The sequence below is a fragment of the Gekko japonicus genome, unplaced genomic scaffold (assembly GCF_001447785.1).
Source record: "Gekko japonicus isolate JY-2015 unplaced genomic scaffold, Gekko_japonicus_V1.1 scaffold2282, whole genome shotgun sequence".
In the NCBI taxonomy this organism is placed as follows: Eukaryota; Metazoa; Chordata; class Lepidosauria; order Squamata; family Gekkonidae; genus Gekko; species Gekko japonicus.
The window spans coordinates 206,680-227,066 of NW_015160901.1; the positions used below are offsets into that span (position 1 = coordinate 206,680).

A 20,387-nucleotide genomic window follows, 5' to 3' on the forward strand; every position below is an offset into this window, starting at 1 on the left:
TCCTCGGGAGGTGGCGATCTCTCTTCCTTTGGAGGTTTTTTAAAGCAGAGGCTAGATGGCCATCGGACAGCCATGCGGATTCTGTGAACTCAGGCAGATCACGAGAGGGAGGGCAGGAAGGGTTGCCTCAGTGCTTAGCTCTCGTGGCCCTTTCTTACACGCCCACGGAAATGCTGATCGCCGCTTTGGCGTCAGGAAGCAATTTTTCTCCAAGCCAGTTTGGCCGGGGATCTGGAGGGGTTTTTTTACCATCTTCTGGTCATGGAGCAGGAGTCACTGGGGGTGTGTGGTGGGGGAGGTATTTGTGAATTTTCTGCATTGTGCAGGGGGGTGGACTGGGTGACCCTGGAGGTCCCTTCCAATTCTATGATTCCAGTCACACACACTCAGCCTAACCTACCTCACAGGGTGGTTGTGAAGCTAAAGTGGAGGTGAGGGAAATTAGGTAAAGCCGCCTTGGGTCCCCATTGCAGAGAAAGGTGAGGTATAAATGAAGTAAATAAAATAAAATAAGGCAATCTCTGTGAGGAAGGCAAGCCAGGAGCACATGACTTCCTGATGAGAGAGAGGAATCCAACAAGTGAAAAGACAGTGACCGGACATAAAGGCTTTGAGGCAGTTCTGCCTAATGGTTACAGGAGGAGGGGCTGGCTCAGGCGCTTGAACGGTGAATCTACTGGGTGCAGTGCAGTGGACAGAGTGGCAGACCGTGACCCTAGGCGATCCGGGTTCGAATCCCCACTTCTACCTTGGGTGCGCTTGGTCCCATCTCCGTCTCTCAGCCTGGCCTACCTCATAGGGCGGTTGTCAGAAAATGGAGGCGGGAACGAGCGATGGTCGAAAAGCCACTTTGCATCCCCAGCGGGGGAGGAAGGAAGGGTATAAACAAACGGGTACGTGAGCGTGGGCGTTCAGGCCTCAGTGGAGTCCGGCTCCTCAGGAGCACTTCGAGGAGAAGTCGCGGAACTGGGACTTGGGGGGGGTGGGGCGTCTGGGAAAGCAGCCTCATGGCAGTTGGGTGGCATTTCTTGCCAACTGGTTCCTCATGTCTGCGGCGCGGGAAAGGGAGAAAGCAGCCAAACCCTGGGGACCAGAAGGCCCGGTTTTCTGCCACGTGAGTGAAACAGGAGGGCATGACCCGGCCTTCCCGGGGCCTGGCACGGCAGACGGAGGACCTGAGCCCTCCTCGCCCTCTTCCCTGCCGGGGCCAGCTTCTCGGCCTCCCTCCCCTCCCAAACTTCCTTCCCCCCCTTTCGGGAGCCATTTTGCTCCAGGACTTCCCTCGGCTGGCAGCCTAAAATGGCTGAAGGAAACGGAGCCCCGTGCCAGCTCGGATTAACAGCCGACGACGTGCTCGCCCGGCCCCCTCCCTCCCGCTCTCCAGAGCAGGCACCGAGGCCGGTTTGAGCGGCTCGCCCCATCGCCCAGGATGCTTGACTGGGTCCCTTTCGGCCTGGCGGTGCTCCGCGCCAAGGCCTGGCACCCTGCCTGGTCTCCGGCGCTTCGACTGGTCACTGAAAGCCCACTTCATCCCCTCGAGAGGGGTGTGTATGAAAGGGGGGGGGAGCGTGCATGTCACGGTGGCCTCCCCGTCTCCGGCAGACACCCTCCGCTTCTGCCCCACACCCTCTCTCGTCTCTTTTGTGTGCCTCCGTCTGTGAGAGTCCCACCCTCACGCCAACCTGAGGGTACGCAGAGGCTGAAGGGACTCTGGGCAGGCATGGAAACTGAGGTTGTGCCTGGGCACTGGTGTGTGTGTGTGTGTGTGTGTGTGTGTGTGCGCCACACAATGACAACAACAATTCCTTGAGGGGATCTCACACACGCACACACACAATCCCTTCCTGGCTGTGACGGGAGTATCCAAACGGAAAGGGAGTTTCTATGGAAACAGGATGACGGCGGAGCGAGAAAGAAGAGGGGGAAGGGGGAGGGAGAGGCGGCGGTGTGGCAGGGAGGGGGGGGAACCTGGACAACGGCAAACGGGGCAGCGTAGATGCGGATGTGGAAAGGAACAGCCACCGAACGGTGCCTTTGCCCACAAAAAACGGAAGAGTCCCTGGGGGAGAACTCTAAGCGGTTATACATCACAGACGCCAAGAGGCCCTGGACTTGCTTGGACCCACACCCCGGTCCAACTGCCCCAGTTTCTGTGCTTCGATGTTTCCCGGCAAACATTCAGCCCCTTCTTAAGTCAGGCTCTCATTCCCTCACTTAACTCTGTCGTGTCGACTGTTTTTGCCCCAGCACTGGACCCCTGAGAAGCCTCTGCTGTCTCGCCTATGCAAAGATAACGCCACCTCCCGCTTCTCCCCAGATCACAGAGACCTCGTGGCCACAAAGTACACACAGAGCCATCTATATTTACTCTTGGGCGCAAAAGTCCCCACAATGGATTTGTCCTCTGACGGCACTGCGCCTCCCCTCGAGGAGAGGAAGCCCTTGGGAATGAACGCAGCACAGACCATTTCTGAAGGGCGCTGGGGTTCTGGACCAAGGCTCCCTCTAAGCTGTGGAGTCCTGTGCGCAAAAATTCCACTTTGTGAGCTCCTGGCATTCAAGTTGTGAGCCAGCGATTTGGCTGCTGCATAAATTAGCTTGCTCTGGAGCCCTCCTTCCTGAGCGAAGACAGAAATGTGTGAGCCAGAGGCTAGAAAATGGTGAGCGGGCTCACACTAACTCAGCTGAGAGGGAACACTGTTCTGGACCACTTGGAAACTGAAGCCTCTGGCTTGGAAACATGCTCCTGTAGCACTGGCGGCATAGTCCCCTCAAGCGGTACACAAAAGACAGTCTGCACGCGCACAGGAGTATTTCGGAGAGTATTACTCCACCTAGTTAGCGGCACAAGTTTAAGGCCTAGAAGCACAGAGAATGTAAGGGCGTAAAGAAAAGAAAATCAGGAAGAAAAGAAGAGATTGACACTCTGCAAGCGACACAAAATCCGGGAACGTCTCCTGCCTCCCTGTACTCCCTGCAAGGCACCACGTTGGACCTCTAAACGGATGGACAATTCCGACATTTGCTGTGTCTCCGCTTGTCAGTGTGAAATGCAGCCAAGATCTGGAGAGAAACGCGCAAGGAAGACCGGAAAACAAAAATGGATTTTTCCAGTTACTGAACTGGGAGACGGGGAGAGAGAGAGAGGCAAGAACAAGTTTAGATTCACCGGATCTTGGGAGACGAGTCGGGCGGGCGCTCTCTTTCCATGCAGCCTAAGATGGAGGGGGCAGGGGAGGAGGGTGGAAAGAGAACAAAGGCCCGAAAGCAGAGCACAAACAAGAGGACAAGAAGGATGGATTTGAGGGTGAGTCACGGAGGCTGAGGTCAGCAGATTGCCGGGAGAGGCGGCGGGGGGGGGGGGGGGGGAACCAGCACACAGCCCAGGGAAAAAGAACGCAGGGCCAGGAGGGGGGAAATTCACCTGCCCCTGCGGATTGGTTTCTTTTAAAATGGAAAAGAAAGCCCCCTCCCACGACTTGAGAAACTGCCGGCTTCAGGGGAAAGGGTTCCCGCCCCTCCCAAAGCTATGCAACACTGGCTTGGTTTCTAAAAGTGGGCCGTTTTTACCAAAGCCCTGTTCGAGGCTGACAGAACTGGCCCGAAGAGGCCCAGTTCCAAAGCCGCCCCACACACACACACACCGTGCCATCTAAGCTGTGGAGTCTTGTGAGCAAAAATTCTATTTTGTGAGCTACTGGCATTAAAGTTGTGAGTGAGCCATTTGGCTGTAGCATAAATTACGTTTGCTCTGGAGCCATCCTTCCTAAGACAAAAATCTGTGAGCTGGAGGCTAAAAAACTGTGAGCTAGCTCACACAAACTCAGCTTAGAGGGAACACTGCCGTGCACTACCATTTCTCCTGCAGTTTCTGATAAACCAAGATTTTAAGTTTCTTTTGCAAATAGCTGCAGCTGAAGAAGAAGAAAAGGTGATTGGATTTCTACCCCCCGCCCTTCACTACCCAAAGGTGTCTCAGAGCGGCTGACGAACTCCTTTCCCTTCCCCTCCCCACAACAGACACCCTGTGAGGGAGGCGGGGCTGAGAGAGCTCTAACCGAAACTGCTCTTTTTCAAGAACAGCTCTGACAGAACGATGGCTTGCCCAAGGTCATCCAGCAGCTGCAAGTGGAGGAGTGGGGGGAATCAAACCCGGTTCTCCCAGATTAGAGTCTGTGCACTTAACCACTGCACCAGGGGAGCTCACAACCTCAGACCCTTCTGCCTCCTCCCCTGGCCTAGGAAGCCCTTGCTTGGAGCTAGTGTTGCCAACTCTGAGTTGTGAAGTTCCTGGAGATTTGGGAGGTGGCCCCTGTGGAGAGCAGGATCCGGGGAGGGAATTCAGTGGGGTCTAACACCACAGAATCCACCCTCCAGAGCAGCCTTTTTCTCCGGGGGAACTGATCTCTGCAGTCAGGAGAGCCATTGTAATTCTGGGAGATCTCCAGGCCCCACCTGGAGGTTGGCTGATTCACTTGGAGCCAGGCCTGGCCAGGCCTGCACGCCTGCCCATCACGCCCAGCTAATCTGCTTTAAACAAAACAAAAGGACGCGAAACTGTGTCCCCCTCAGAAGTCGGTTGTGAGGCTCAAGCAAGAGGACAGAGAACAGGCACACAGCTCGTGGGATAAAAATATTATAAATAGATAAAAACTGATTGTGGCGTAAGCTCTCGTGAGCTCCCACTTCCTCAGACGCATGCACACACTTCTGCCCACTGAGAATAACACTTCAGGCGTCTGAAAAAGTTCTCTCTGACTCACGCTTTCAGAGGGCAGCCATTTTGGACTGCCACAGAAGAGCCGGCATTCGAGTCCAGTGAGCGCCTGAGAGCCCAACAACATTTTCGGGGTAGCTTGTCAGAGTCAAAACTCCCTCCCCTCAGCTCCTCTCAAAAGCTCATACCCTGAAAATCTTGTCAGTCTCTAAGATGTGACTGGACTGAAATCTAGGTGTTCTCTGAATTATGTAAACTTAAAAGTACGAGGCGCCTGTTGGTATTTGTACTGCCACAAGACTCTTCACTCGTATCGCTCCCCACCACCGTCTAATTTAAATTGAAATATGAGAGTTCGCGTCAATGCTCCCTCTAAGCTGTGGAGTCTTGTGAGCAAAAATTCTGCTTTGTGAGCTCCTGGCATTCAAGTTGTGAGCGAGCGATTTGGCTGCTGCATAAATCGGTTCGCTCTGGAGCCCTCCTTCCCGAGCGAAGACAAAAATGTGTGAGCCAGAGGCCAAAAAAGCTTAGAGGGAACGCTGGTTAGCGTCATGGAGTGGTTAGAGTGCTGGAGTGGGACCTGGGAGGCCTGAATTCAAATCCCCACTCTGCCACGGAAGCCGGCTGGGTGACCTTGGGCCAGTCCCCCTTGCTCAGCCTAGCCTACCTCACAGGGTTGGCGTGAGGTACAAACGGAGGAGAGGAGAGCGATGTGAGCCACCTTGGGTCTCCATTGGGGAGAAAGGTGGGTTGTAGGTGAATTAAATAAAACTGCAAGCCCCTTGGAGGCACGGGCCTCTTTGTTTTTGCCTATGAAACTGTGCTGGGTGCCACAGACGCTCAGGGTGCCTGGCAGACAATATTAATGACTGTGGGAGTCAGATCACGAAAGTCTCTGGAGAACCAGCGGCTCGAGAGTCTAGAAAGGAGACTGCAGAAGGCCCAAAGCCCAACAGAGAGATAATGTCACCATGACTAAGAGAAGACCTGTGGAACAGGTGATTGCTGGTCAAGACTCATATCCCCCAAATTTTGTTGGTGTCTAAGGGGCGGAAATGTCTTCGGACAGTGCTGGCTCTTCGGCTTTGAAACAGATGAGCACCGCAACCTTAGAGTCGGATTCGACTGGCTTTTGAGCAAGGGAACCTTTACCTTTTAAGGGGCTAGGTAAAGGTTCCCCTTGCTCGAAAGCCAGTCAAATCCGACTCTAGGGATGCGGCGCTCATCTCCGTTTCCAAGCCGAAGAGCCAGCGCTGTCCGAAGACGTTTCCGTGGCCATGTGGCCGGCATGACTAGATACCGAGGCGCACGGAACGCTGTTCCCTTCCCACCGAAGCGGTACCTATTTATCCACTTGCAATGTCTTGCTTTCGAACTGCTAGGTCGGCAGGAGCTGGGACCAGAGACGGGAGCTCACTCCGTCCTGCGGCACTCGGGTCTCGTACTGCTGCGGCTCAGCGTCTTAACCACTTGAGCCACCACAGCCCCTATCTCTAAGGGGCTACTGGACTCAAATCTAGCTTTTCTGCTGCTGAAGAACATGGCTGCCCTTTGAAGCCAGAGGCCTAGCTCAGTTAGCGTCGCTACGGAGACCTGAGAAGCATCTAGAGCAGACGAGCCATAGGTAAGTCAAATGCAGTCTGAAAAGTCTGGTTAAGTTGTGCTTCAGTTCTGGACAACAGTGTCAGGATACTGCAGAGTTCTACAGTAGCGTTGTCAGCACCAGGTTGGGAAATTCCAGGAGATCTCGGGGCTGGAGTCTGGCACACGAGAGGGCCCTCAGTGGGGTACCATGCCGCAGGGTTCACCCTCCAAAGCAGCCATTCCAACAGATCTCTGTCGTCTGGAGATGAGCTGTAATTCCAGGGGATCCCCAGTTTCCACTTGGAGGCTGTCATCCCAAGTTCTAGACTTATTTTTAAAGCTGGGGATAAGACTGCTTTTATGATATACCTTTGGGGTGAGGGGGAATGATAAATCATAAGAAACCAAGCAGTGGGCCAAGAGAAAGTTCTAGAAGGCCAGGAGCCAAAGCCAGCTAGGCTCTAGAAGAGGCTGACCGGCAACAGAACTAAGCTTAGCGTGTGCTGCCATGGAAACATGCCAGACTAGAGGCAACTAGATCCGAGGTTGCCATAGGGACCGGAGCCAGAAGTCGTGGTTGGCCTAGATAGAGCCACCGTTGCCTTAGAGACACAAGCGAAAAGTAGTGACTGGCCTACATACAGCCAACGTTGCCATGGAGACTTGGTGGGCCTGGAAGCGGGCCGCATTGCCATAGAGACCTAAGCGGGATGGTCTCGACCCGGGTACCCCAACCCGTTTTGAGCCTGCGAATGCCTTCAGAATTCCTTCGCAGAGTGGTGGGGCGCAGTCACAAAATGGCTGCCACAAAATGGCTGCTGAAAGAGGTGGAACCAGCCAATCATAACCCAGTGGCCAGTCAGAAGCCCTGCTGGACAAAAGCCCCACCCGACCTTGCCCACTTTCTAGAAACATCTGGTAGGCATCAGGAAAGGGACCCCTGGTCAAGCAGGCAGCAGGGCACCCACGAAAGAGAACGGAACTCCAAAGGGCTTGATGCAGCCCAGACCACCTCAGGGAAAGGAATGGTGAGGGAAGGCGGCTTACCTGCACAAGTTGACCACATCTACTGAGCGTCTGTATTGCTGCTCCTCAGGCCTCTGTCTCCAAACCTGCCTGGACAGGACCCTCTGGGGTGGGGAGAAAGAGATGCAAAACATTACCCTCAACTTTTAACTATTGGTCACCTGTATCCCACGACCTCACCATGCTGACTAGTCACACCCTCTCAGCCGAACCTACCTGGCAGGGTTGTTGTGGGGATAAAAATGGACTAGAGGAGAATGATAGAAGCCACTTTGGGGTCCCACGGAGGAGAAAGGTGGGATGTAAACACAGTCAGTAAATAAACAGCCTCAGGAAAGATAATATTCTATAGCCAAACCAATGACATATAAGAAACCTTTGAGCAAACTGAATCTTTACCAGAAGAGGAAGGGGGAGGAAAAGAAGCGGTGAAGTAAGAAGGAAGAAAATTTAGGGCCTGTCATGGTTTAGCAGATGAGTCAAAGGCTGGAGAGCCAGGCCACACAGAAACTGCAACCTGGGTACAAAATCTTACTCTTCCCTCCAGAAATTGAAGCTTTTATTTATTCGCTTCACTGATGCCCCCGTCTTCTCCCCAAGGTGGCTAACATCCTCCTCCTCTTACCTTACACCACCAACCCTGTGCGGCAGGTTCAGTTGAGAGGGTGTGAGCGGCCCAAAGTCACCCAGCCAGCTCCCACGGCAGAATGGGGATTCGAACTTGGGTCTGCTGCGTTTCTCATCCACAGACCCCCAACCTTTTTAAGCACGCTGGGACTTTAGGAATTTTGAAGAGAGGGTAGGGATGGCCACCCTAAAATGTCTGCCACGGGAAACGGAGCCAAACCCAAAATGGCTGCCCCAGGGGGTGGAGCCAAGTGGAATACCCCCTTCCTTGCAAGAAGGAAATCCTGAAGGGGGAACGAAACCACACACTGACTAAGGAGAGCCCGGGTGCTTACCAGCCCTCCTGATCCCAATAGCAGGAAACCCTGTCAATTGAAAGAGGGCCGCCGATAACAAGGCCCTGCTCTACAATGGCCCCACCCACTTTCTGAAAAGCTCAGAGGGTGCCAAGGGAAGTAGTGGCGGGCACCCCCTTGGGGAACCCTGTCCAAGTCTTAACACTCTTAACCATTTTACCACACTGGCTCCCAACAGAAAACACAGGCACACATTCCGTGGTATTGCCAGCCTCACTCATGAGGACTAGAAACAGGTTTGAAAAGGGAAGAAATTTTGAGGAATCTGGATTCCACGCACACAAACAACAGGAGACAGGCTACCTTGACGGGAAAGGAGACGCTTACAAAGGGATGAGAGTCTCAGTTTCCCTTCTGTTAAATAGGACAGAGACAGCTGCGTCGATTAGAAACCATCGGTTAGGTGCAATTCTTGGGACCCATTCTGAGGCTGCTGACTAGACTTGAACAAAACTAAGAATAAAAACAATCCCCTTTAATTAATAAACAGAACACTAACGTTTTCCTTTGGCCCCGTGTGAAGAAAGAATGTTGCTTACAACGTCTATTGCCGACACAGTATGCCTGCCTGCCATTTTGACGGGGAAATTGCGCACAAACGCCAAACCTCCAAAACGTTCCATGTTTATGTAATAAAAACCTGACCTCGACCTCCCTAACGTTCCCGCTTAGAACTTTCAATACAGCCACAAAACAACTTCGAGTGTCTGCCCCATAACCTCTAGATGCCAGTAACTGGGAGCAGACGGCAGGTTGAGAAATAACTTCACCCTGAATCGCTCCAGTATGTGGTCCCGGGAAACTCTTAGCAGTTTGCCGCCATTTCTTCGATAGCTCTTCAAACATCGTTTTGTGCGTTCTCAAAGGGCTGCACAACCACGCAACCGTTGTGTTCCGAAACGTTGGCCTTTCCCCTTCAGCTCTTTCAAGCCTCAGGGGGAGGCCCAAGCATGGACTCTAGACGGCACGGGGAAATGGCCTCCGCAACCTTCGTTCTGCAGCGGACCAGCAATTTCATTATTTCCTCTGAGTCACAAACCAAAAGGGGGTGGGTGGGTGGAGAGGCTTGGAATAAATCCTGGGTTCGAATCCAGGGCGCCTCTGCTCAGGGTCAACGCCACGGGCCTCTCCTCCAGAGCAAAGACTCCACGAACAAGCGACGTCATTCCGCTTCACTGCAGGATCTGAAACGATGGCTGCCGCCCGTCAGAAGAACCACCCCCTGCCCTGGTAGAGCTCTGGCTCCCAGTCTTAGGAGCGCCGCACCAGCCTGCCCCCGCTGCAGTTCACGCTGCCCACGGCCCCCTACGAGTTCTTCCAGCGTCTCTGGCTCTGAGCTCGCACTGCAGAGGGAACCCGATCCCCTTCCATTTCCGGAGAGCCTGTGATCTCAGCGGAGCCATTTGCACGCTCCTCCCAAGCTTAGCAGCAAAAGAATGCAGCGGGCGGCGGCGGGGGGGGGGGGGGAGAGAGACTTTGTAGCTGCCAACGAAATGCAGGCCACAGTCTTCAAGAGCCGCGGACTGCTGTATTCCTGCGGTGTAAGCCTTGCCGTGTAATGGATCTGGGCAGGAGGTTTGCACAGGGGGGCAAGCGGCTGTGATCCATTCATGCTGCGTGTCAGAAACTGGAGCCTCTTTCGTGTGTGTGTGTGAATATTACGTCTGGGTGTAACCGAAGACGGGGATGCGATCCGCCACACTTCCACAGTCTGGCTGGACTCGGGTCTGCGGTTCTCCAGCAGTGGTGGAAAGAGCCGTCTGTTGTTGCTGTTGTTGTTCAGTCGCACAATCGAATCCGACTCTTTGCGACCCCATGGACCACATCACGCCAGGCCCTCCCGTCTTCCGTCGTGCTCTGGAGTTTGCTTAATTTCATGTTCGCTGCATCTCATCCTTTGCCGTCCCCTTCTTCTTTGACCTTCGGTCTTTCCCGGCATCGGGGTCTTCTCCAGCGAGTGCTCCCTTCTCATTTGGTGGCTAAAGCATTTGAGCTTCAGCTTCAGTCTCTGGCCTTCCGGGGAACAGTCAGAGTTGATTTCTTTTAGGAGGGACTGATTCGATCTCCTTGCAGTCCAAGGGCCATCTAGACGCAGCCAAATTCTGATGAGCCCCGTAGGGTGTGCGGGGCAAGAGGCAAACACAGGTGGTTCGCCACTGCCAGTTTGGTATAGAGAGCCAGTTTGGTGTAGTGGTTACGTGCGCGGACTCCAAAGAGTAACTAGGCCCAACTCTGCTTAGTTTCCAAGATCATGCTAGCCCGGGCCATGAAGGTCAGGGGGAAATTGGCGGAAAGTGCCATACGGCGACCCGGTCAGGTTTTCAAGGCAAGAGACGTTCAGGGAGGGGTTGCCCTTTACTTCCTCTGCGGAGCAACTCTGGACCTCCTTGGTGGTCTCCCATCCAAGTACTAAACGGAGCCGACCTGCTTAGCTTCCAAGATCTGGAGCTATCCTGGCCCATCCACGTCACCAGTATAGGAAGGAAATATACTGCTGCACAGGACAGGAAAACACTACTAAAGATAACGATCACGCGCACACAGAGGTGGTTTGGGTTCCTAGGCCAAGCAGAGGGAAGACTGGCATCGTCTGTCAAGACCGGTCTGCTGTGTGCCGTGTGTACCCAAGAGTTTGTGTGTTGTGCATCCAGAAGGCATGACATTATTTCAGGATGTGGGATGTGGTCGGGAACAATGCTCCCTCTAAGCGGTGGAGTCTTGTGAGCAAAACGTCTTGGTGAGCGACTGGCATTAAAGCGGTGAGCGAGCGAGCGATTTGGCTCCGGCAGAAACCAGTTTGCTCTGGAGCCCTCTTTCCTGAGCTGAGACAAAAAGGTGTGAGCCGGAAGCTAAAAAACTGTGAGCTAGCTCACACTAACTCAGCGTAGAGGGAACACTGGTCGGGGAACACAATCCGACAATGAAGTTACATCGTGGGGTACAAGCCACTGTGTCTTCCGGGATGATGAAGAAGAGGAGATTGGATTTATACTCCGCCCTTCACTTGGGAGTCTCAGAGTGGCTTACAAACTCCTTCCCCTCCCCACAACAGACACCCTGTGAGGTAGGCGGGGCTGAGAGAGCTCTTTCCAGAACTGCCCTTCCAAGGACAGCTCTGACAGAACTGCGGCTTGGCCAAGGTCATCCAGCAGCTGCAAGTGGAGGAGTGGGGAATCAAACCCGGTTCTCCCAGATTAGGGTCCACACACTTATCCACTACCCCAAACTGGACATGCCCCAAGGTAATTTGTGGCAGGGGAAAAGATGCAGGAAGGAACGGCCGGCCAAAGCAGATGGGACGTGCCTGTGTATATTTCACAGGAAAACAGAAGCGACTGTTGTTTATGTGTCAAGGTAGGATACAGCCAGCCACTGCAGTGTAGTGGGCAGGGTGTCAGAATAGGAGGATCGGGGAGACCCAGGTTCCAATCCCCACGCTAGATGACCTTGGGCCAGCTGCACACTCTTGGCCTAGCCTACCTCACAGGATAGTTGTGAGGACAAAATGGAGCGGAGAATGACGTAAGCTGCTTTGGGGAGGAAGAGAGGATATAAACAGAGTGCCCAAACAAACATCTGGATACAAATGCGCAAAGGGATGGACAGTTGGGAGCCATTTGGATATCACTGGCGGGCCCCATCTGATGCAAGAGGTCTTAGATAACCCTGATGGTAAGTCTGGTGTGAAGGCCAAAGGTCTGGAAAGATGCAAGGCTCCATGGGGAGCAATTCTGCAAAGCCCTGAGTCAGAGGAAACGAGGGCGTGCACACCCGCGTCTGTAAACGAGCGACCGAAGCCCCAATGGCAGACACGGGCATGTGCCGAGCGACGTGCACATGGGACTGCGGTTGGCCCGAAGTAATATCATCCAGGGCCGGGCTGATGTTACTGCAAAGCTAATAAATAACCCCAATGGATTATATTTTTTCTCTCCCCTTTCAAACAGGACAAGAAAATCGCTCCAGAGCCAAAGGAAGTGGCCGAGCGCTTGCGAATCATTAACCAAAAAACAACACCAGGTGTCACCATAGAAACACCAACACTGTTCGGTCCCCCCCCCCTTCCCTGGCCCTAAACAGAATGACGGCTTTCTTTCCCTTCCGTTCACCTTCTCAAGGCCTGTTCACGCTCTCAAGGCCGAAGACACGGCGGCTCAGCCGTCTTCCTGGCAGCAGCAAAACAGGGCGGCAGATCAGCCGCAGCCCCAGAAACATGAGCTCTCAAACTTGGATCCTGGGAGGGGGGGGGAGAGGGGGACTCATCTCGTGACAAGCTGGAAATATTTGCAGCAGCGTCACTTGAAAACACCAGGCCTGCCAATGCCGAGCGTCACGGCATCCAGAGCCAATTGGCCTTTCCTTCAAACCCCCCCCCCCCCCGCTTTTACAGCATAAAAAAAAAATTAAAAAGACAAAAACACACCCACCGCTCTTTAGAGGGACCCACCCTCCATGAAACAGACGCCAAACACGCCTCTGCCCACAAACTCACATTTCCCCCAGGCCATTGTGACCCAAACCAAAGTGCAAAGAAGGGGAGAAGCATTCCCAGAGCTCCAACAACAACACCCCTAAAGGAAGCTCCGATACCAATTCTGTGCCACACAAAATCCTCTTGTCGATTTTCATTTATCTCGCCTATTGGTGTGAGGCGTTCAAAACCACTGGGCTATAAGAACAGAGCCATTAAAGACAGAAAACCCCCTGATCAAAAGCACCTCTGCACTCCCTCGAGCATATGTAGAGCCAGTCTGGTGTCGTGGTGAAGTGCACGGACTCTAATCTGGGAGAACCGGGTTTGATTCCCCACTCCTCCACGTGCACCTGGCTGGATGACCTTGGGCAAGCCGTAGTTCTGACAAGAGCTGTTCTCTCAAGAGCAGTCCTCGAAAGAGCTCTCTCAGCCCCACCTGCCTCACAGGGTGTCTGTTGTGGGGAGGGGAAGGGAAAGGAGTTTGTAAGCCACTCTGAGACACCTTTGGGTAGTGAAGGGCCATGGGGTATAAATCCAATCTCCTCCTCTTCTTCTTCTTCTTCTTCTATGTATAAACACATGGTCTGTACAAATGCACCTTTCAGTGAGTTTTAATGGACTAGGGCCAGGTTCGAATCCCCACTCTGCTATGGAAGCCTGCTGGGTGACCTTGGGCCGGTCACACACTCTCAGCTCAACCGACCGCACAGGATTGTTGTGAGGATAAAACGAGAAGGGGAGAACTTCCCTAGAGGAAGGTTAGGATGGAAATGTACTCAATAAATCCATAATAGAAGAAGAAGAAGAGATTGGATTTATACCCCATGGCCCTTCACTACCCAAAGGAGTCTCAGAGCGGCTGACAAACTCCTTTCCCTTCCCCTCCCCACAACAGACACCCTGTGAGGTAGGCAGGGCTGAGAGAGCTCTGACAGAAACGGCTCTTTTTCAAGGACAGCTCTGACAGAACTGTGGCTTGCCCAAGGTCATCCAGCAGGTGCAAGTGGAGGAGTGGGGAATCAAACCCAGTTCTCCCAGATTAGAGTCCGCGCACTTAACCACTACACCAAACTTCATTAATAACCAGTAATGAATTTTGGATACTTACATGCTCAGCACACACAGGTGCTTTAGGTGAACTATGGCGACCACCAGCACAGCACGCACAAGCATATTTACACACTTGAGAAACTCGCTATTGTTCCCCAACAAACAAACAAAACAAAAAACATCGTAAATTCAGCCAGACAGCGGAATTAGCCTGTTGCAATGAAAAGTGCCTTCTTGGGAACGGAATCCATGCGCACGCACGTGCTTTACACGCCATATATCAGTGGTGGCACGTGTGCCAGAGGTGGCACTCAGAGCCCTCTCTGTGGGCACACGTGCCATCGCCCCAGTCAGGCCCAGACCATCATTAAAGTGTCGAATTTTCTGCCAAATAATTTGAAGTCAATGAAAGCATTTGGGATTGCTCTCCTTACTTTGTTTGGATCATCTTAAATTAATGTGTGAGTTGTTTTTTTCTAAAGTAAAACCTCCGTATTCACGTTAAATGGCCGTGTGGGCACTTTGCGATTCGTAAGTGGGTTTTGGGTCGCAGTTTGGGCACTCGGTCTCTAGAAGGTTCGCCACCACTGCCATATATGCATTCTGTTAATGGGAGTGGGTGGGTGACCACTCTCCTCGTAGGCCCTGACCGCATTGGCCAGGCTAGGCGAATCGCGTCAGATCTCAGAAGCTAAGCAGGGTCAGTCCTGGTTAGTATTCGGATGGGAGACCACCAAGGAACCCCAGGACTGCTACGCAGAAGCAGGCAATGGCCGACCACCTCCGACTTGAAAGACCCCCTACGGCACTCTCAGTCCCCTCACCTACAAAGACTCCGTCGATCTCTCACACTTGTTGGACTGGCAAGACGGTGCTTTGCCCTGGGAAGAGGCTGGTTTTACTTCGTGGGGTGGGGGGGAAGGTCTCTGAACGCACTCAAAGGAGCAAGGAAACCTCAGCCAATGTGAAAGGAAGGGCTTCTTTCTGTAACTTTGGTGTCGTGGCTAAGTGCGCGGACTCAAATCTGGGAGAACCGTGTTTGATTCCCCACTCCTCCACTTGCAGCTGCCGGATGACCTTGGGCAAACCATAGCTCTGATAAGAGCTGTCCTTGAAAAAGAGCCGTTTCTGTCAAGAGCTCTCTCAGCCCCACCGACTTCACAGGGTGTCTGTTGTGGGGAGGGGAAGGGAAAGGAGTTTGTCAGCCGCTCTGAGACTCCCTTGGGTAGTGAAGGGCGGGGTGTAAATCTAATCTCTTCTTCTTCTAATGGGTCAGCAGAGCCGAAAATGCCAAGCGGTGGGTCTTGCGCCACCACACCTGAGATCACAACCCCTGGATCCCTGCCCTGAAGGCAATACAAAATCCCACCTTTCCCCCCCACACACACACACTTCTTGATTGTTTGGGCACCCCTCAGTCCTCCCCATGCCCCCTCAGAGCGATCCCAATTCGAATCCCAACACAGGGTGACCTTGGGTTATTTTGCCCTCCTGCAGCCGGCCGGCCTACCTCACAGGGTTGCAGTAAGAAAACGGAGGAGGGGTGCGCCCTGCATGCCACCCCGAGTGCCTTGGAGGAAGGGTGAGATTAAAATGTCCTCCTTCATTCGTTCAAAACAACACCGTCAAGCCCTGACAGGACATATATTAATTGCTGAAATTTCTGCTACAGCGGTTAACGCACTGGGATTAGCCGTGGGAAGACCCGGGTTCAGAACCCCACTCCCCTACGAAGCTCACCAGACCAGTTATTCTCTTGGCCCGATCTACCTCTCAGGATTGCTGTGAGGATGAAACAGGGGAGGGGAAAACCACGCAGAGGGGCTCTGGCTCAATGGAGAGGCAGTCTGGTGAAGCGGTTAGGAGTGCAGACACTAAACTGAGAGAACCTGGTTTGATTTCCCGCTCCTCCACATGCAGCTGATGGTGTGACCTTGGGTCAGTCACAAGTTCTCTCAGGGCTGTTCTCGCACGAGCAGTTTCTCTCAGAGCTCTCTCAGCCCCGCCTACCTCACAGGGTGTCTCCTGTTGTGGGGAGGGGAAGGGAAAGGAGATTGTGAGCCGCTCTGAGACTCCTTCGGGTAGTAAAGGGCGGGGTATAAATCCAATCTCTTCTTCCTCATTGTCTGCTTTGCATTAAGAACATCCCAGATCCAGTCCCCAGAACTTCCAGTTAAAGGTGACGTCAAAGCCCTTTTTCTACCAGAATGCCCCCGCCTGGCCAAGGAAACAAGAATGCCCTTCAGGGTCGGACATGGGAGAAAGCGGTTTTGGCACATTCATGAATGAATCAGGACGGGATTCAGATGCGGCTACTTCGGCTATGTTTTCTCTGGAGGGCAACCCGCCGTTTGGACCTTCGTCTTTTCCTCAGCTCCCTTCCTCTCTCTCTCTCTCTCTCCTTCTCGCTGTTTTCTCCTCCATCTTAATAATTTCTCTCATTAACCATCCTGATTTTGAATAACAAGGAGCAGTTTATGGATGTGGAGCAGTCGCTAACCCACATGAAGTGGTCTCCAGTGCCTGTTCCGATCGAGGGCACAAAGGACGGTCCTCAAGAGCACACTCCGATCGAGGTCGCAAAGGACGGCTCTCACCAGCGTGTTCTAATACAGGGCATGACAAGACGGTTCTCAAGTGCACATTCCGATCGAGGGCACGGAGGACGGTTCAGACGTGCCAAGAGGTAGTTCATCTATACGGAACAGTCTCTCAGATCTCCAACTCGGGTCGTGCGTGACATTACGGAGAAAGGTCCTGCGCCAGGAGCCTTTCCCCAGGCATTCTGGGGCTCCTGGCTTCCAAGCCAGGCCTGTGCTGACGGGTGGCTGGGATGCTTTCCATGGAGGAATGACCTTTCCCATCTGAGATTGTTCCTGTTAGCAGCGAGAAGGCGGCCTGACTCACAGCGGCAGGAGAAATCAACTGACGACAGAGGAGAGAAAAAAAAGGGGGGAGGGGACAGCAACGCAACAAGGAGGATCGGAAAGGCCGGCCACTCTCCAGAGAAGAGACAGACAGGAACTTCCCACCCACCCCCACCCCGGTCCCTGAAAAGGCCCTCAGCCAAACCTGACACTGGAACAAGATGGCTGCCGGCCTGCCACAAGGGCTACGTCAGCAGCACTTGGTGGGACTCCCCGTGGGCATGCGCTTGCGCAACAGTGCCTCGTCCTGGGAGCTTACGCACATGAAAAGAAACAGCGTCTCGCAGCAACAAAGCCTTCCAAAAATGTATTCTCCCACCCTACCTATGGCACGCAACCGGCTGACGAAATGCCTGATGCAGTGCTCTCGGTTTGGGGATACCAGTGTGGATGCTATGAGGCGACACAACCGTAAGATTTACGGGAGGTTGTTTTAACTGGAACGGCAACGCATATCTCGAAGTTAAAAGTTTACAACCTTTCCCCAGCCAAGAAGCACCAGCACTTCTGTAGAGCTCTCTTGCGCATGTGATTCCAGGTGCAGTGGAAACTATTTTTATCTGAAGAATGGCTGCCGAGACAAGAAAGCCTTTGACGGGGGAGAGCAGAGCATGGAGACGCAGCGGCACAAACTCCAGCTTCGTAGCTGAAGCGTTGCAACCGTTGCCCGAAAAGGTGCTGCCCAGTGGCACGGCTGGCGTGGAATGGTACTTAGGGCGTCAGACTAGGATCTGGAAGAAACGGGTTCGAAACCCTGCTCTGCCTTGGAAGCCGGCTGGGTGACCTTGGGCCAGTCACACAATCTCAGCCTCATGTACCTCACCAAGTTGTTGTGAGAACAGAACTGAGGAGAGAAGAATTATGTAAGCCGCTTAGGAGGAGGAGGAGATTGGATTTATAACCCGCCCTTCACTCGGGAGTCTCAGAGCGGCTGACGAACTCCTTTCCCTTCCCCTCCCCACAACCGACACCCTGTGAGGTAGACGGGGCTGAGAGAGCTCTGACAGAAACTGCTCTTTTCAAGGACAGCTGTGCCAGAACTACGGCTTGCCCAAGGTCATCCAGCAGCTGCAAGTGGAGGAGTGGGGAATCAAACCCGGTTCTCCCAGATTAGAGTCCGCACACTTAACCACTACACCAAACTGGCTCTGGGTCCCCATTGGGGAGAAAGGCAGGGAATAAATACAGTAAAGATGGCATAAATGCGGCTTATGTGCATATTTCCCTCTCCATTTACCATGAGGCCCACACCGCCCCTCACACGTCTTCCCCTCTGCGGCATGGCCTATGCATGCCCAAGCTACATACGGGCGCTGTAAAGATTGCGGGGGGGGGGGTACTAAGCTAGCACCTTCCCCGCCCCCTGCAAAACCCCTGCATGGTCAGAAACTTCCTGTGCCATGTCTTAAGATGGGTGCCCTGAGACACAGAAGAGTAACTCATGCCTATTTCCCAGATCTAAAGCTCCAGAAGCTAAAACAGGATAGCTACATTTTAGAGCAAAAAAAGGGGGGGGTGCACGAGCGCGTGGGCAAACCTTTCTCTGCTATCTATGCACACGTCATGTGAAAGTGTTAGAAATAGGCCTGAAAAACAGACACAGCAGTCGGTACCTTTGCTCGCACATTACTTGCGTCATGGGGGGGGGGTGCCATTTTGTGTTGACGTCGGTTGGGTCTCGTTCTTTCCCCATCCCCGTGGCTCAAACCGCTGTGGCTCAAAAAGCCCCCCCCCCGGACCCCACACGGCATCGCACAAAATCCTCCAGATAACCTCGTTGTTTTGCTCAAAGGAGCAACCCGGCCGGGCGCCGAGCACCGCATACAGTGGCACCGCTATGCACAAAACGCAAACCACCGTTCGCAGATATGTGCACAACCGAGAGCATCCCGTGGATACACTCCCCGCAACATACCACAGTTATATGTCCACTCAAAACCTATATACGCAGGACCACCGCTAAAGAGCCGTTGCTAAACGTGCATCTGGTACGTGCACTGTATTGGCCCGAACCTCACAGACCCCCCGGTCCTTGAAAAGGGTGCGGAATGGAGAAAGACATATCTAAGGAATCCAGGCCACAGAACTGTAGGGGCATTTGAAGGATAAAAGGCATAAGGAAGGGTTTAGCAGAGGTGAGACAGCACGGTGGAAGGCACGGGCAGAAGCATGTTTATGAAGAAGGTGGACTGTCGGGGCCAAGCGTGAGGTATGAGCTGGGTGGCGACAGGATATCAAAATGTATGTGCGTGTACGAGCAGTGAGGGGGGCGTGGCCACAGGGTGTGTCCGTGTGTTATCGGGAAGGAGAATATGTAAGAAAAGAATGCGTGTGCGCGCGTGCGATTTTGAGGAGATTCGGACCAAGGAGGAGCCAGAAATGACCAAAAGGGTGTGAGATGCATCTAGAGGGGAAATCAAAACATATGTGAATAAGAAGGAAGTTCAGGAGCGTGGCTGGGGGCCACGGGCTGGCAAAGCTTGGCACGGAAGGCCTGGGAACAATCTTCTGTGACGAAGCTGGAAAACTTTGTGTGCCAAGAAACTGGGAAATGGCTCCCGAGGATCCAGACACGCTCTCCCCAATCAGCGATGTTCACGGCAGTCTGAACACTGGAAATATTCTCCCCTCTCCCGGCTCTGTAGTGTGCGATGGCACATCGGCACGCCAGAGGCCTGGATGGCCGTTGGAAGAGAAGTAAACATCAGAGGCAGCCTCACCCCATGGGCGGGCTGAAGCAGGGCCCTTGGGCGGAACGTTTGGGGTGCCACGAAATGCAAGAGAACGGGAAGACTATGAGCCGTCAGAGGGAAAGAAAAATCCCTCCAAGGTCTCTCGCCTGCCACACAAAAGCATGCTACGAACAATTTCAAAAGAAGGAGAGGAGATCGCATTTATACCCCGCCCTTCACTACCCGAAGGAGTCTCAGAGCGGCTTACAGTCTCCTTTCCCCGTCCTCTCCCCACAACAGGAGACACCCTGTGAGGTAGGCGGGGCTGAGAGAGCTCTCTCGAGAACTGCCCTTGAGAGAGCAGCTCTGAGAGAACTTGTGACTGACCCAAGGTCACACCAGCAGCTGCATGTGGAGGAGTGGGGGAATCAATCCCGGTTCTCTCAGATTAGAATCCGCGCTCCTAACCGCTACACCAAACTGCCTCTCAAAAGGCACTTGGGCCAGAGATGGGTTGCAACCCATGTTCAAATGGCTCGTGTGGGAGGGGCCCGTTTGACCTCCCACCCCAGGCATCCAAACATCTTAGGCCCAACTCTACGAAAGGAGGATCTGAGAGAAGGCGAATCTGTGTGGGGCAGCCTGATGCTTCGTAAGTGGGTGCGGGCCGACACGTGTGTAAGCCGCTCACCCGTGTGTGTGTGTGTGTGCGAGATCAATGCAGGTGCCAGTGAAGACTCCAAGGATTGTAGGGAAGGCACACGTCATGGGGATGTGCAAGCATCCGTCTGCGGACACGCAGGCACCAGTCATGGGGGCTCGTGTGGGGCAACTGTGGAGAACTGGCGGGTCTGTTGGGCGTGCCCACCCGGAATAAAAAGAGTGCGATCTCTAGCTACAGGAGTGCTGAGATGCTAAGGCAGGGGGGGGGAGTGTGGGAGAGGTGTGTGGAGA

At 53.6% G+C, this 20,387-nt stretch overlaps 1 protein-coding gene across 1 annotated transcript in view; it reads right to left on the minus strand.

Annotated features, from left to right (window-relative positions):
• Positions 1–7,423, minus strand: part of ZBTB4 (zinc finger and BTB domain containing 4) — an 11,784-nt gene extending 4,361 nt beyond the window's left edge. Inside the window, exon 1 of the mRNA XM_015423951.1 lies at positions 7,349–7,423. The gene's annotated coding sequence lies outside the window, so the exon portion shown is untranslated. The remainder of the gene's footprint in view (positions 1–7,348) is intronic.
• Positions 7,424–20,387: the final 12,964 nt, after the last annotated feature.